We start from the raw sequence: 19,054 nt of genomic DNA on the forward strand, positions 1-19,054 counted from the left end.
TGGGTAACTAATAATTATATCTTTATATTCAATTGACTCAACATAGCAATGGAATTTGAAGAAAACATACTATTTGGAAAATAAATGATATATTTAGAGTGTTGACATTTAGAAAATGCAGGTTTTGTGAAATTTGTAATATGTCCCAGAATCATAAATGTTAAGATAAATAAATAACAGATTATATTTAATGAAATAAAAGCAGAATAATATTTTAAATACTTAAAGCTTCAGGCAAAGTTCTATTATAATAAATACTCCTTTAACAATCAAGATCACACATACCTAAATTAAAATTGGTTCAACTAATAATGTGTACTTACCTTTGACATCTATTTCATGGCTCTGAACTGTGACTTCATTGTATGTTCACATGGTGAGTTTTACAGTATTTATTTCTTGTTCTCACTCTAGCCTAATCAAAGTGGAATGAATTTTTAAGAAGATGTATGGGTAGTTTGAAATGTTTCACATTCTTCTAATATAGGCATGAAATTAAGAAACGATGACCATAGCTGGGCTCTATGTGGTGAGCATCAACTGTAAATACTTTACCTGCCTGAAATGTAAAGAGAGAAAATATGCAGGAGAGTGATAGAAACGCAAGAATTCAGGCCTGACAGAATTTTTCTTATTTGTTTAGAAATAAATTTAAAATTCTGAATTATACTTATAGAAATTTATAACAGGAAACACCATAAAATTGATTTTTGCATAAAATATTTACTTATGTTCATTTAAACCTTTAAATTTGACTTTCAGAAATAAATAAAACTTTTGATAGCTGCTATAAAAACTATCTTGAAGAACCAACAGTAATTGTGTTTTTTTTGAATTTGCATTTATGTGTTAAAATACTATTTTTCTTAACTTTGGGTAAAATAAGTTTAAGAGAACTGATTGGCTGTTTCAATTAAAGACACTCTTTTGCATAAAATATAACAAAGTTATCATTTCACTTATTACCACTGAACAAAGTCACTTTGGCTTCATTTGCAAAGGGCCATTGACTAACTACCATCCTTTATCAATAATTTCTTACCAAGACTAAAATGATTTGGCTTTTTCATCTTCCTTATTATATTATTTACCTTCTTACTTAAAATGTCTTCCTCTGTCTTTTGCTTCCAGTTTTTAGCATTTTCATCTAGAAGGAAACAAATAATATTCTGATTTATAAGAGAGGCCTTCATGATCCTCCTAAAATTAAAAAAAGGCAGTAATATGGTTTCAAAATTTCTAACAATTCTACTGAAATAGCATTGCAGATAAGCAGTACAAACTGTGTCATCTCCTAAAAATAATAAAGAATGACATCAGCAGACCAGAAAATTTATAAATTTTGGAATAGATGAAGCATATTGTATCCAATTGCATTCTAAGCTAATCATTTTCTGTTACTGAATTTAGGTCACAAAGCCTGATGCCTGCTAATTGGCAAGTGGTCATGAGCAGCCCCCAAATTGTACAATATCAGAGAGATCATTGGCAGTAAGAGCATTTTTTGTTACTAGGAAAGGAACAAAGTGAATAACATTAGTTTAGAAATTCAATATTACTGTATTTAGCGTACAATGGCCATCTTGGTTGAAATTCAGGTTTAGTACTAGAATTGGCCTAATCAGTAAATTGAGAAATCTACCTCTGCAGACTCCAAGGGGACAGCAAAACAATGGAGGAAGAATTAATTTAAAAAGAGTACTTTAAAGGAAAATTTTAAAAAATAACTGTACAGATGAGAAATTCTTTTAAAAAGTTAACCTATTCTAGGCTTTTTAACTCTATTTTTTAAATACTGTAACTATATATACTAGTTTCATAATTATAACTATTTTATTAGTCTTCTAAGGCTGCCCTAACCAAAACTACAGACTGGATGATCTGAACAACAGAAATCTCTTTTCTCACAGATCTGTTGGCTGGAAGTCCAAGATCAAAGTGCCATCAGGGTCAGTGTCCTGTGAGACATCTCTTCTTGTTGCAGATGGCCTCCTTCTGCTGTGGACGTGTGCTATTTCCTCTGCTCTTTGGAGGAGAGACATCTCTGGTGTCTCTTCTTTTTCCTATTAGAAAAAACCCACCAGTTTTATCAGATGAGGATCCCACTTCTTTGACCTTATTTAACCTTAATTACTTTCCTCAAGGCCCTATCTCCAAATATTGTCAGACTGGGGATTAGGGCTGCATATATGGATTTTGGGGGGACTAGTTCAGTTCATAACAATAATATCTGTTAGTTTTATAACTATAACCAGACATACTATGTAAGGGCAATGGAATCTATGAGTATTTTTGGAAATTAAAAATATAGTAGCAATAAAACCAAGAAGGAACACAACTGAAATTAACATAATGTTGAATAACATTGAGCAGAAAAGAATGGCTTTTAAGTACAATTTTAGGAACTTTTCCAAAGTTCAGACAAAGTTGATAAAAAGAAGTGGATGCTAACCTGGGAAAAGGATGGTGATATATGTTTGAGTGATTTACAGTCAATTTAACAAACTCAGAATCTCTACATTCTTAATTTTTTTTTTCATTTACACTTTAGAAATGTCCCTTTTTTTTTCCTCTATAGCTTTAGGCCATAATCAGAGTATTGCCATCAATAGATAAACAGAAATCCATGTGCTAGAGAAGCTCATTGCCTGCTGAATCTGGATAATACCATCATTTCTTTACAAGAATGGATAGCCAAGATTTATACAATACATAAGGATGGCACACAGAACAACAGAGCAATCAAATTAAGTAGAGGAAATAACTAAATGATAACAGAGGTTAGGCAAAAAACAGACAATATATTTTCTAAGAGTAGTAACTTCTTAAATATTCAAAAGTTTAATCCACATAAAACAATGACTATATTGTTATGATAAACTGAAACTCAGGATTCACTGTGACTCTAGAAATTAAGACTGTGATATCCAAAATTATTTTTTTAAATCTTCGGGAGAAGTAGAATATAATTGCAGCATAGCCTAAACACTAAACTAACTAACTGGAAATAGCTGAATAAAAATCCCAGAAGAAGTAGAGAAGGATGTGGGGAGAAAAATTTGGGAAATAAATAAAGGAATTTACATAGAAATAAAACTCATATTCTTAAATATTACTTATTAAATTATCAGTGTTGGGAGAAAGGATATATACATGTGTATATATAAGCTGTAGGATATACATAGGATATATATAGGATATATATATATATATTTTAAAACTTTTAAACTTTAAACTTAAATTTCAGTGAACTAATATACAGAAAAATCAATTACATATAATTAATTTAAAAAATACATACAGAATAAGAAAAAAACTGTATTTTTATAGTCTCTGGGAAGTATTTTTAAAATTGACATAAAAAAAGAACTCATATTATATCAATATATTTAAATGTCAAAATATGAATAGTATACAATTCTATACACAGTATAGAAATATCAAACAAAAAAAAGAAATATCAAATGAAATATTTTTCAATGTTCATTTGAAAATATTTGTTCTTTTAAGTAATTTGAAATTTTAAATACATCACTTGTGAAAACAAATGTCTTAGTATTTTTCACTTCTGATCATGTGACTGATTGCACTTTGATCCCGAGATTGAGATATTCATTAGAAAACGAAATAAGATTTCTGGCAGACCAAAACAAGCAATGAAACACCCTCAATGGCATGTGACAACATGTGCAGAGTATTGTCAACCAGGGAAGTTCACCGGAGTCCAGTTGTCAAAGTGTTTATTGGACTCAGTCACATAGACTTGTAGCACCCACTTGATTGCCTCAGCTCCAGCATACACACCTCACCCCAAGAGCAAAATGGTTTTCCATGAATTACATCATTATTATAACCTATCTGATCAACCTTGTAGAGTTTTTGTATGCCCGATACCTCAGGGATACTCTTACCACACAGAATATTCCAAAGGCTCACAGATTGTCTCCCTGGCTAAGGTCCAATCCTGCAGACAGAACTTTTTGGAGTGAGGAATTCAAGCCAGTTGAGTCAACTGATCTTGCTCTTCCTACATGCTATTTAAGAAATGAGGAAAAAACAAAACAAAACAAAACAGTAAGCTATTTTAACAAATTTTGAAAACTATACATAACATGGATATATACCATATAGTATGTATAGTATATAGCTCAACTAATTTTCATGAAGTGAACAATCACACATTCTTCACAACCAAATTAACTTCAATTTGCCCTCTCCACCCAGTAAGCTATTATCTTCAATGCTAACACTGTAGATTACTTGGTCAATTTTTGAACTTTTAAAAAAGAAAAAATGTGATATCCACTCTTGGTTGTCTGGCTTGTTTCATTCAGGTGTTTCTGAGGTTCACCCAAGCTCTTGCATATATACAATCTATTCATATTACTGGATATTATTCCATTACGTGCATGTACTACACAGTGTATTCATCCATTTAACTCTTGATGGCCATTGGGAAACTTCTGATTTGGGACTATTATCAATAAGTATTTAACAAACAATCTTGCACGTTTTGTGAAAATTGTATGCATTTCTGTCAGGTTATTGCAGTGAAATTACTGGATCATAGGGTATGCATTTGTTATGGTTAGAAGGTTAATGTTCCCTCAAAACTTAGAGAGTACTGCTGTAAGAAACACCTCAATACGTGGAAGCAGCCATGGAACTGGGGAACAGACAGAAACAGAGAGTTTGGAGGTGCATGCTAGAAGAAACCTACATTACAGTGGATGGACTGCTACAGGTAATTGTCAGAAGGGCTCAAAAGGAGAGGAGAGGTAAAGAGAAAACTTCAAGTCTACTTAGAGAATATCTAACGGTTGTGACAGAATATTTATAGAAACAGACAATAAAAGCTATTTTGATGAAGTCTCACAGGGAGATGAAAAACATATTATTGATAACAAGAAATAAAAAGTGATTCTTGTTATGAAGTGGCAAAGAACTTGGCCCAATTCTGTGGCCTCATTCCTCAGTTGCCCCAGGTACAGCTTCTGTGGGGCCCGATGTGCCCAGTGCTAAGTCCAACAAAGCATGGAGGGCATGGCTTCCTCCACCTTGACCCCAGAGGATGGAGCTTTAGGCAGTGCCCTAGTCAAGAGACAGCAGAAGAGTGGGGCCACTACAGAGAGCCCCCATTGAGAAAAAGCTACTGGCTGCCCAGGACTCCAAATCTGTAGAACCACCTCCAAGCAATTTCTGTTCAGGAGATCTGTGGTGTAGGCTGCACCCAAGAGAGCAATGGGAATGGGGCTGCCCAGAACCTTGGGGTCTAAACCTAACTCAGTGGTCCTAGTTTTGAACTTGTTGGGGAACTATTTCTCCTTTGTCCTTTCGTCTTTCTCCCTCTTGGAATGGAAATGTTTATCCAATGACTATCCCATCATAGCATTTGGGAACATGTTTGATTTCATAGATTCAGAACTGGAGTGTAATATGCCTAAGAATGAGTCATCTCATCTATACCTGATTTACATGTATTTTAGATAAGACGGGGTACTTGATGCTAGAGCCAGTTAAGACTTTGGGGCTATTAGGATGGAATTAGTGTATTTCACATGTGATAAGGACATGGATTTAGGAGGACCATAAGCAGACTGCTACCATCTGAATATTTGTGCCTCCACCCACCCAACTTCTAATGTGATGTTCTGAGGAGGTAAAGGCTTTGAGAGATGCTTAGGTCATTAGGGCATAGGGTGGAGCCCTCATGAATGGGATCAGTATTCTTTTGTTTTGTTTTTTTTTTAAGATTTTATTTATTTATTCATGAGAGACAGAGAGAGAGAGAGAGAGAGAGGCAAAAACAAAGGCAGAGAGAGAAGCAGGCTACCTATAGGGAGAAGCAGGCTAAATATAGGGAGCCTGACATGGGACTTGATCCTGGGTCTTCAGGATCTTGCCCTGGGCTCAAGGCGGCACTAAACCACTGAGCCACCCGGGCTGCCCTGGGAATCAATGTTCTTATAAAAGAGAGGACAATAGCATCCCAGTCCCCTTCTACCATGTGGGTGCACAGGAAGAAATCACCATCTAGAAACCAGGAAGTGGGTTCTCACCCCCTACTAAGTGGAAGCCACTGGTACAGTGATCTTGGCCTTCCTGGCCTCCAGGACCATGTGAAATTAATTTCTGGTGATAAGCTACCCACTTAATAGTATTCTAACAGCCTGATTGAATGAATAGACCAAAACATCATATGTTTAGTTATAACAGATAGAATCAAATATTCTCCAAAGTAGTTTTAGCAATTTATAGTCAATCCACATCATTTGAAGAGCTCCAGTTGCAAGGTCATTTTGGAATAGTCTTCCTTTCTTTTAATGTTTTATATGGATATTTTTAGGTTGTGGATACAATATTTTTGTTTGACACTTAAGGATTTAAATATTTTTGTTTGACACTTAAGCAAATTTTACCAAAACTTTGGATCTGGGCTAAAAGAACAAGCCCTGAATTTAATTCTGAGAGAGAAGATTATTAGAGACTATCCTCTGAGATTTACCTCCCTAGGGATGTGTGTTTACATTCCGGGAGGGGATAAGACCCTGTAGAGACATCCCAGGATTTGTACAGCTGGAAAATCTAGTCTTAGTTTTCCCCTGGAGAGATTTATTTGCATTCCAAAGAACTGGAGTAAGAACTCAAAATTGTTCCCAGTTATGTTACCATGGAAACTCTCTCAGAAGGTGTCATAGCAGCTGGTCACTCTTTTACATGAATGCCCAGATTCTTTATTCCAGGGTTCCTTGCCTCTAGTAGATCCCCTTATCCGTACAATGAAATCTCATTTGCATTGTGTCACCATGGGGTAAGAACTGGGGCAAACAAGAGCTAAGCAAAGGGCAGCCATTTCTCTCTGCTCTCCATATCCTTCTGGTGCCAAACACCACGGGATTTGGGCATATCTCAGAACGATCTGTGACTCTGCACCTTTGTGTTTTGACACCAATCTCCAGAGTGAGCAGTGGAAACACTCCTGACTGCTAGAAACGACTTAATTTTTAGATGGAAGACACTAAATCAGACCTATTGACCTCAAATAAAGTCAAATTAAATGTATTCCATTATATAACTGTACTAAATTCATTTCAAAAATTGTTTTTGGCAATCTATAATAATATTGTTTCTAATATCACTAATTTTATTTTTTTAATTTTTATTTATTTATGATAGTCACACACACAGAGAGAGAGAGAGAGAGAGAGAGAGAGGCAGAGACATAGGCAGAGGGAGAAGCAGGCTCCATGCACTGGGAGCCCGACGTGGGATTCGATCCCGGGCCTCGAGGATCGCGACCTGGGCCAAAGGCAGGCGCTAAACCACTGCACCACCCAGGGATCCCCTCACTGTCTTTATTTTAAAGATTTATTTATTATCTGAGAGAGAGAGAGAGAGAGAGAGAGAGAGAGAGAACACATGTGTGAGCAGGAGAGGGGAGGGAGAGGAAGAGAATCCCTAGTGACTCCCTGCTGAGCATGGAGCCCAGCTCAGGGCTTGATCTAATGACTCCCAAAATCATGGTCTGATCTGAAATCAAGAATTGGATCCTTAACCAACTGAGCCACCCAGGGGCCCCTCTAATATTATTTTCTATGACAAGCAATGTTATAATTGAAATTCTTATTAATATACTCCTGTGTACTCATTATATGTGTAACACAAATTGTATTTATTTATACCCAAAAGTAGAGACATAATTATATATCATATTTTATACTGAGATATAAAACAGAGACAGTAAAGTATGCAAGATATTGACAAATAGTGTTTGAAAGGGTTTTTTTCCCTTATAGTTCTTGCTAACACTTGCCAATTTCCCAAAATCCTGTGCTTCCTATTATTTAACATTATTTTAATCCTCAACTATTGTTCTTGATATCTGGGTTTTTTTTAATGTCTATATAGAGTCCTGTTTCTTCTAAACATCTTTTGAAAAATAACAGTATGCAAGAGATATATTTGGTTTCCTTCATATTCAAATTATAATAAACTGTTTCACTGAAAAAAACAAAATAGAAACAAAAGTACCTTAGTATTTTGCTTAGTGATTACAGATATTGATTACATGCACAGATTAAAATGATTGAGAGAAGAGAATTAAAGTCATTTTATACCATCAGAAAAATAGAGGCTTAGTATGGAAATAAGCTAATCATCACAATTTCAATATAGAAAAAATGTTATTTTAAAATTCATGAAAAGCAAATGCTATATAAGAATAGTATTTGAAAAAACTTGAATTCAGAAGTGATAAAATTACAAGACCTTGATAATCTTGGCAAAAAGTTCAGATTATGAAAACTTGACTTTAATAAATTAAAAAAGAAATGGGTAATAGCATCTAAAATTTTAATGATATAATGATTATTTTTTATGGTTCTAGAATCAACATACTTAGCTTTAAATAGTCATTCTGAGAATTTAACATTAATTTTATCAAGAGATTTAACCCATTTCAGGATACAGAACATTTTCAAATGAGTTCTTAAAAAAATCAAGATGTTTTTATTAATGGATATCATAAAAGAATAGTTATTTCATGAGTATTTCAAGAAATCTCATCTTAAATATGTACAGCTGAGGCCAAGTTTCTAACAATGTTTATCAAGTCCACAAATAAATGGATCAGTATCTCCATTTTTCAGGAAATGCAAAATGCCTTAATTTCCTCATCTGTGAATGATTCACATGGTAAATGACTGAATGAGAATAGAAACTTAGTTTGATCTCAGGTTTGCCATTTTTAAGAGAATGGATTATTGAAAAGTGTTTAATGAAGTGTTCCTCGTGTATGACTTTACATAAAGTTATCTAGGGTAATAACCCTAAAAAAATGTTTTAAAAACTCTTTTGAAAGTCCTAAATATTTTTTTAAAAATTATAGCATGAACATTGAGATATTATAGAATTATCTTTGGTATTTAAGACAAAAGCCATTAAATCCTGAAATCAAGATTGATAAGGGAATATAATGCCTATATGATGCTATTTTGGAGTCTGGAAATCAAATCTCATCAGGAAAAAGAAATCAATATAAAAGTGCTCCATGTCTTCTTAGTCATTCCACTTCATCTTCTAAGGGAATCCCTTTACATACATTTCTTTTTTTATTTTTATGTAGCACTACTCCTTCCCATCCTTAGCTGGCTTCTGCTCTTGGCTACTTTCCCCACCAGAACTCAAGTAAACAATCTTAAAAGCCTAATGTGTGTATTTTGGCACTTTTTATCCATACTCATGACCCAATATTCATATCTTCCTTTACAGTTTTTTATATCTTTATATATACACACTTTTTATCCCTCTCTCTGTTTCATCCAAAAGATACCTACCTACTGACTTTTTAATCAGTATTTTTACTTCAGTTGCAGACTATGACATTGAGGAAACTATATTAAATGAACTATTATATAATGTTACACACCAGAATTTGTGAAGTGTCAAAGTAGTTTAGTCCTATAATTACTTCCTATCAGAGTGGCTTGGGGCTGTATTCACATTCATTTCAGAAGCGGAGTTAGTAGGTAAAACAAACAAACAAAAACAATAGCCTTTGGGAAAAAGTAAAGTCCAAATACAATTGGCCAGGCACATGCATGCGCATAGATAGGCACGGGCACAGCACATAACGACATGCACACACACGCACAACCACCACAAGTAGGATTACATATTTATAGCCAAAGGATCTCACAAAGTAAGTGGGTATTTCAACATTTATTAAAATAAGTGAGTTCTACTATTAACACTTCTAACAAAATAAACAAGTGATTACTGAATACATAGCCTTCTCTTTTCCTGTTTCTCTTTAGGAAAATGCCCACGAATTGGAGTTGAGAGCAGGACTACCTAGGGCTTGTATGAAAAGGCAAGGAAAATAACACTTGATTCCAAAATGGCAATAGTGGTGACCATATACAAACCCGACCTTTAAAGATCATTCAGCCAACAATATACTTAATCAAACTTGTTTTTTAAAAATAGAGCCTTGAGGAAATAAATCAATAATGTTTCTAGTAAACAGAAATGCTATTACATCTGTTTGAAAACTTTTGAACTGTTTCATGATTCTGTCAAACATTTGTTTCTGTGTGTATTCTCTTGGAGGACATCCTTACATGATTAAATAATTTTATGTTTTCTGATATATCAAATTAGATACTCTGTGATATTTTGAAAATGTATTAATGATTCTTAGCATTATTTTTTTTTATTTTTAACATTCTTGACAAATCAATAGTAGGAACCCCTTTACCGGTATATGCCAAAAAAATTAGAAAAGCGAACCATTCTTGATAGCATTTCTTCGAAAAATATTTTCTATACTTAAGAACTTGCATTGTGTACTTTTCTAAATAAATTATACAGTTGTTAAAATAAGGGGAATCTGTAAAAAACAGAAGAGACAAAATATGCAAATCTAAACAGTCAAGCTGGCAATGAAGATGGCCTTCACCAAAGAGTATGTGCTTGAAGTTGAATGCTACAAAGCCTAGAGAATAGTAAGAAACTCCCACATAAAGTTGATATACCAACTAAATATACTTAAAATAGACACACACAGACACATGCACATACACACTCCATTTACCAACACTCCGTTGGTATAATCTGCCACAGCCTCATCCCTAGTCAAGGACAAAGAAAGAAAGAATAGGGAATGAAGGAGTGAAAGGGAAAGTTAAGAAAAAAATGAAAACAGAAGATAGAGTAAGAGCAAGGTGGGGAAGGGAGGCATAATCACAAATAAAACAGTGATAGAAAATAGAATAGGTGTGTTAATATCTTTCATGCAATTAAAAATAATCTGATGAAATAAACTCTCATTAAAAAACGAACAAAACTAACCCATTAGGGGTTAAGGATCAGGGTCAGAATGTATTCCTTTAGTAATAAAGGAAGTAGATTATGAATCTCTGTACAGAAAATCACATGCGATTGGAAAGAAATATTTGGGGAAAAGTAAATCCATTCTAGCTCATACAGTAAAAGAATAAGAGGTTAGAATAATCTTAATACTTAGCCCAGACAATGACAACATAAGAAAAGAAATTATAGTTTGATATCATCAATGAATACAAATGTAAAAATCTTAACCAAATGATTAAAAAAATCAATGTCACAATGTATACAAAATTACAATATATCCTCAAAATCCAAATTGGATTTGTAAAGACTATAATATTGTTCTAAAATTAGTAATTGTTATTATCTAAATTACTAGATAAAAGAAAATATAAAAGAAAGAAAAGAGAATCTTACAATTTTCCTAATTAACTATTCTACACTTCAATAACTACTGGTACTAAATCTGTTAGTAAAATAGGATCAAAAAAATTTTTTTATACTTCGTTAGATAACAGTTGTGAAACAGTAAGTATTGCTGTTAAAATAAGGAACAACCTAGCATAGTTTCAGCAGTTCTATTAAGTAATGTGTTAGTTTTTGTGACCAGTAGACTATGGCCAGATAAATGAACATTTAAGATGATTGGAAAATAGAAAACCATTTATATGTTACTGAACAAACTAAACAATTATCAAAACAAAGAATGTCTCACAATCTCAAGAAAAACACCACACCATACTATATATATATGAACTTCATGTATTTTTTACTGGAGAAGTTTCTCCATATTTATTTACTAATATTTTGCTGTGAAAGAGTTGCATCCTGGAGTCATTAAATTTTCTTGGATCCTCTAGTAACACTATCATTTTTTAACTACCTGTGAGTCACAATGTCTACTACTTATCTCAGGTTCTCCATTTCTCATCACTAATAACTTCTAGCTTCTGCCTAACTTTGGTTGCTTCTTTATTATCTGACCTATAGACTGGCAAATATGACCTTGGGATTATTAGGAAAATTAATTTAAATGACCTAATTAAGTAACCTAGCACAGAGAATAGCATATGGGAGATCATCAAAATAATAATAGAATATTGTTTTTGCTTATTCATATTTATTTTATTGCCTACACCTAAAAAATAGCTGTATAAAGTTTTATTACTCTCCGTGGAGTCTACACATTATCAACACTGATTATGTACAATTTGCTACATTTTTAGGTGTTTTCATCTTTTTTTGTATGAGTATACATACTTTTACATTTTTATTATTAAAATATCTTTGACATGCAGTTTTATATTACTTTCAGGTATACAACATTATTATTCAACAATTCTATACAGTGCTCAGTGCTCACCTCAATGTCATTACAGTTGGAGTGACTATTATCTGTATACTGTCCATCTCCGTGATTTATTTATTTTAAAATATGACATTTGAACCTCTTAATTTTCTGCACCCATATACCTATCTCTCTTCCCCCTGGCAACCACCAGTTTGGTCTCTGTATTTATGAGTCTATTTGTGGTTTTTTTTTTTTAAGATTTTATTTTATTCATGAGAGACAGAGAGAGGCAGAGACATAGATAGGCAGAGGGAGAAGCAGGCTCCCTGCAAGGAGCCCGATGTGGGACACAATCCTGGATCCAGGGATCATATCCTGATCTGAAGGCAGACGTTCACCTGCTGAGCCACCGAGGCATCTTGAGTCTTTTTCTGTTTTTGTTTGGTTTGATTTTTAGTTTTCATATATAAGTGAAATCAGTTTCCATGTATAAGTGAAATCATTTGTTTTTGTCTGTCTGACTTATTTCATTTAGCATAATGTATGTGTCTTCATCCTGAATTATCTAGTTGGGTGCCCTCTTTGGTATTTTATATATTCTGATAATAAGAAAAGAGAGAAATTATTGTGTGTGTGTGCTGAAGATTTCACATACTACTATTTTTCCACTAATGTACAGTGTCACGACAATACCTGTTTAATAGAATCTCTAACTACTTTATAACTTTATGTCCAAATATATTGTTAAGTAACACATCCCATTGCATTAAAATTCCTTCTCCATCATTCCATTCATATAGAAGCAGTGTTCTTTTCATTGTTATGAGCTGTTAAAGTAATGACCCAACCAAAATCTAAGGCTTTACATTAGTTGTAAAATGAATAATCATGTTATCAATAAATTTAAATTTTATTTTTTTAAACATTCTATTTATCTATTCAGGAGAGACACAGAGAGAGGCAGAGACATAGAGGGAGAAGCAGGCTTCCTGTGAGGAGCCTGATGTGGGACTCTATCCTAGGACGCAGAGATCATGACCTGAGCCAAAGCCAGACGCTCAACCACTGAGCCACCCAGGTGTTCTGATAAATTTAAATTTTAAAGATAGCATTTCTACTATGATTTTACTTTGGGCCTATTGTAAGGAGTGTTTTCAAATTTATAAATGACCCATAATGCAGGAGGGCTCTAAATTGCTGATTCATAATACGCTTCATGGCTTTGAAGTCTGCCTCCTTAAAATGCAGCCTTCTGTTTAGAATAGTGATTTAGAGAGATTTTTCAGCTTCTTGCTTTGGTTCCCATCTTGCAGATTCTTTTCATTTCAAGTCTGTTCTTTTAGTGTTAGGTAATATCTTTTACAGAGTTTTCTGTGATTTTCTTTTTCTGTGCTCTTTTTCTGTTAGTACTTTAAGTTCTCTCTCTCTTCTCCCCAGCATTCCTACAATTTGGTTTATTTTTCTAATTGTTCTCCATCAAACTTTCAGCCTTTATGGATATATCATAGTGCTCTAGGGCTTGATTATCTTTGTGTCTCTTTGATGGTTCCATGCACGGTTTTTCAAACTTACTTGAAATTCACAGCACGGGGAGATTTTTCTTTCATCTTATGACTTAGGTTTTTCAGATCTATCTCTTTCAGGCTTCTTCCTAGAGTTCTCTACTTGCAGAGATGCCTTCCTTTTTCTTTGACATTTCAAAAATTTCTAAAGCTCGGAAGTTAATAGTTTTGTTTCACTTTCTACTCTACCTGATATACAACATTTCATCTGGTGTAAGACCATTTTTACTGGGTTTTGGTTATTTCAACTGATTTATAAAGTTGGTGGAGTTCCCTTGCTATCTTAGTCAAGGGGTATGTCCATCTGTTAGTTTTGTGTGTGTTTAATTAGCTTTTCTGTTTGATCTGTTATTCAAAGTATTTGTTGTGATTAAAATCTTCACATGTAAAATGACTACATACAACATCATATATTTCCCCATCTCCTGAATTATAAAATCTGAATGTCTGTTGATTCCATGTTAAGAAAAAAAAAACACAATGCATTAATACTTCTTTCCATATATATCTTATTTTTTCAATACTACCTGTATATCTTAAAAGTTTATAATATCCATGTTTTATAACTCTAACCTCTGATGGTTTTTCTTCTCTGTTTTTATGTAATGTAACTAAACTCACTATTACTCATTTGATTGCTGCATCTATTATTGATTTTTAGGGTGGTTGCAACTTATCATCTCTTTTCTAAAGAAAAACTTGTACGTGAAAATTTTATATGCAAATATCTTAATTTATATGAAAATATCTGCAGTTATTTATTTTTAATACTTTGATAATGAATAATCTGGCTATAAATTTTGATCATATATTCCCTTCCTTATCATTCTTCAAACATTATACCTTTGTTTCTATAAGTAAATTACATTCTGTAATTGCTTGCTGATTTTTTCTTTTAAGAATATTACATTGTTTTTTATACAAGGATGCTTTAGAATTATTCTTAATCGTTGAAGCTTAATAACTTAACCACTGTGCATTTCATTTTGTATTCTTGATTTTGTTTTCCCGGAATGTGATGTATCATTGTGTTTGAAGATGTCTTTTCTTTTATTACAGGAAAATTTTCTTCTATTATATTACAAATATGTTTTCATATATTCAGTTGTTAACACTATTTCTAAAACATCAATTATGGGCAGCCCAGGTGGCTCAGTGGTTTAGCGTTGCCTTCAGCCCAGGGCCTGACCCTGGTGACATCGGATCGAGTCCCACGTCAGGGTCCCTTCATGGAGCCTGTTTCTCTCTCTCTCTCTCTCTCTCTATGGCCCTCATGAATAAATAAATAAAATCTTAAAAAAAAATAAAAGTTAAACATCAATTATGAGGGAAGTTTGTTCATTTAATCGTAATCTGTATTAAGCCTTCACTCAATTGAGTCTCAATTGAGTGAAAAGTATGAATATTTTCAAAAACACATAGAACTTTTAAAATTAGCTATATTATAGATATTTCATAAATATAGCTATTTTTTAAAGCTTTTAAAAATTATTTATTTGTCAGAGAGGCAGGGACATAGGCAGAGGGAGAAGAAGGCTTCCTGTGAGGAGCCTGATGTGAGACTCAATTCCAGGACCCCAGGATCATGACCTGCTCAACTACTAGCCACCCAGGTGCCCCAAATTTAGCTATTTTAATGGATTTTATTATGCTCAAATAAAAATGTCCTCACAGTTGGTCTCACATTGATAAAGGCTTCTGGATATTGAAAATCTATTTTGGGGATGCCTGGGTGGCTCAGCAGTTGAGCATCTGCCTTTGGCTCAGGGTGTGATCCTGGAGTCTCAGGATCAAGTTCCACATCAGGCTATCTGCATGGAGCCTGCTTCTCCTCCCTCTTCCTGTGTCTCTATCTCTCTCCCTGTTGTCTCTCATGAATAAATAAATAAAATCTTTAAAAAAAAAGAAAATCTATATTTGAATGAGGAATCCTTGGATTATATGTTACTATTTAGAAGAATAGTTATATTGGCTAAGCAGCAAATAAAGCCACTTACAAATCATTGCCTTAATGAAGTTGTTTTGTGTGTGTGTGTGTGTAAATATATTACAGAATGTAGTGTCATCTCTATTTTATACTCCATAATGTTGTTCAAACATTTTAAGATTATGCCATTAATAATTTGTAAAATTATGATATAAATAGAATTTGAGAGCTCAAATACACATTGTCCTACCAACTGGGTCTCCTCAGAAGTGCCTTAAGACTAACAGCAGGCTACAGAACTCATTGCTGTTCGTATCCTTCAATTTAGTCCCTGCTTTAAAAAAAAATCTCCATCATTGATGGTATTATGAATTACAGTTCTCTATAAAAATTCCTTTGCAAACAAAAAAAAATTCCCTTGCAATCTATTTCTATGTCAAAAACAATTTAGAAAGTGTAATACTACATAGTATTCTTAATAGCTTTTTAGAGCTTTCTAGTTTACAAAATATGTTCAAATGTATCAATTCAATTAGCTAGTACCCAAATCCTTAAGGTAATTGTGGCCATATGATATTAACATACAAACATATTTGTGTAATGAATTACGCTAGACTTGGTTTGGGTGAGCAGGAGTCAGAGAAATGTTGGGACATCAGTGGAATAAAGGCCCTCATGGGAGGGTCAGCACCAGACAGACCTCTCTTCCATGCTTGTGCATGATTAATACAAGTAACAACATTAGAAATAAGGGCTTATGCTAACTCTAACATGTAATTTTTCCCTACAATAGATTTTAATATATTATTTTTAAGGAAAAATAATAATCATATAAATATTTATATCCTAAAATAGATTTACTTTCATTTGTTGCTATCATCTTTAATATTTTATGTGAGTACTACAAACTATTTTAGATTTTTAAAACTAAAGATATATGCAATTAAAAAAAAAGACTTTATTTATTTATCCATGAGAGACACAGAGAGAGAGAGAGAGGCAGAGACACAGGCAGAGGGAGAAGCAGGCTCTATGCAGGGAGCCTGGGGTGAGACTCGGTCCTGGAACTCCGGGATCATGCCCTGAGCCGAAGGCAGGTGCTCAACTGCTGAGCCACCCAGGTGTCCCTATATATGCAATATTGTTTTTAAAAATAAGTTTTATGCTGAGACAAGACTTTGAAGTGATGTAATTAGATGATAAATTTTCTCTGATACACATAATCTAGCACTTATATCTTCCACACATTCATAAGACAATATAAAATTGGTTGTACTGAGTCACCAAATTAAACATTTAAATTAACCTGCATCTCCAGAAATAGCCCATAAATAAAAGGGATTTCAGATTGGAATAGTGAAACTCATTAGCTAATTCGTTGAAATGTGTCCAAGTGTTGTCTCTGAATTATATCAATTAGACAATAAGAAGGCATACTGAAAAGGAGCTGAATTAACAGTGCAAGTGCACATTGCAGATATAAAAAAAAAAAATCCTAGTACTATCTTTGTGTCAGTCAATACAATTACAGTATGTAATAAATTCAGTAATATGTTATAAAAACGATATAATTATTTATTTTTATAGAATCTTTGATGATTATGAAATTAATGGATTCTATTATTAAAAAGCTAAAAAAGGCACTATATCAGTAGCATCACAACTAAACCTACTGCCTAACTACAACAGCTATTGTGGTCTTGATGTATTTTCATATAATTTTTTTCTGACGTGAAGACAAAGATATAGCCTACAATTATTTTTATGAGGAATAACGTACTTAAAATATATCTACTTAACGTACTTAAAGTACTTAACATACTTTATTTTTTTATTTTTTTTATTTATTTATGATAGTCACACACAGAGAGAGAGAGAGAGAGAGAGAGAGGCAGAGACACAGGCAGAGGGAGAAGCAGGCTCCATGCACCGGGAGCCCGATGTGGGATTCGATCCCAGGTCTCCAGGATCGCGCCCTGGGCCAAAGGCAGGCGCCAAACCGCTGCGCCACCCAGGGATCCCCTTAACATAGTTTAAAGGTCTATTTCATGCTAAACATATAACAAATAAAACTATTGTCTTTCCTACTCTCTATGCCATAATTTACTCTTCTCAACTTCATAACTATGTTAGTAATTCCAATTTCCTCCAATTGTTTAGATTAAAGATTGGTAGAATTATTGACTTTGTTCTCTAATATATAGAGTTAAAATGTATCTAATATAGAGTTAAATATATCTAATTTCCACAGAAAAACTCCAGTGTGTGATTTTTAAGATATATATATGTATAAGCTTGTTCCATCTTGGACAATAATTTCCACCATCACCTTATTTATAATGCACAAAGAATCCACTGGAAAGGCCTTCAAGAATGCCTTCAAGATATAATCTGAATCTGGTCTCTTCTCCTCCCTACATTTAACACCTGATCCAAGTCAATGAGCACATATTAGGAAGAGTTTACATACTACTTCCCTCACTGATCTCCCTATTTTCTCTTTTGCTGATCTGTAGTCTATTTTTACATAGGAGTCATACATGGTATTGCTAAATCTTTAAAGAGGTTATTACTTTTCTGTTCGTTTTCTTCATTGGCTTCCAATAAAGTAAAAAAAAAAAAAAAATCTTTGCCATGTTCTAGGCATCCCTATGTGTGCTTGACCTACTTCATCTTAGACCTCATCATCTCTGCTCTATCACTGTGACATCCTTTCCTTTCAGGAACAATGCAGGTATATTTTGACTCCAAGGACTTATTTGCTTCTTCCACTCTGTGAAAAAAAGAAAAAAAGAAAAAAAAAAAAAAAAAAAAACACTTCTCTCATTTATGCTCCTGGCTCACTGTCTCATAATCATTCATTGTACTCAAATGGTTCTGCTCAGTGACCTTCTCTTACCAGAATGCCCCAACCCCCATTCCTGCCTTACTATTTGTGGTAGTATTTAGGATTATTTGACAAAAAAACACATTATACTTTGAGATGCAATTTATTTTCTTTCTCATGATACTAGAGTATAAACTCCATGAAACAAGTACAACTTGAATGTTTTATTCATTGCTTTTATCCTTTCCCTATACATGTACCTAGCACATAGTAGATGTTGAATAAATCTTTTTTTTTTATTTTTATTTATTTATGATAGTCACAGAGAGAGAGAGAGAGGCAGAGACACAGGCAGAGGGAGAAGCAGGCTCCATGCACTGGGAGCCCAATGTGGGATTCGATCCCCGGTCTCCAGGATTGCGCCCTGGGCCAAAGGCAGGCGCCAAACCGCTGCGCCACCCAGGGATCCCTGAATAAATCTTTATAGACTGAATAAAAGTGGTCCTATATTTTATTATAAGCATGTGGTCATTTTATGAACGAACCATAATTTATTTAACCATCTGCTTAAATTCGCATACTTTTACAAGTAAGAAAAT

The sequence above is a fragment of the Canis lupus genome, chromosome 19 (assembly GCF_003254725.2).
Source record: "Canis lupus dingo isolate Sandy chromosome 19, ASM325472v2, whole genome shotgun sequence".
NCBI classification, from domain to species: Eukaryota; Metazoa; Chordata; class Mammalia; order Carnivora; family Canidae; genus Canis; species Canis lupus.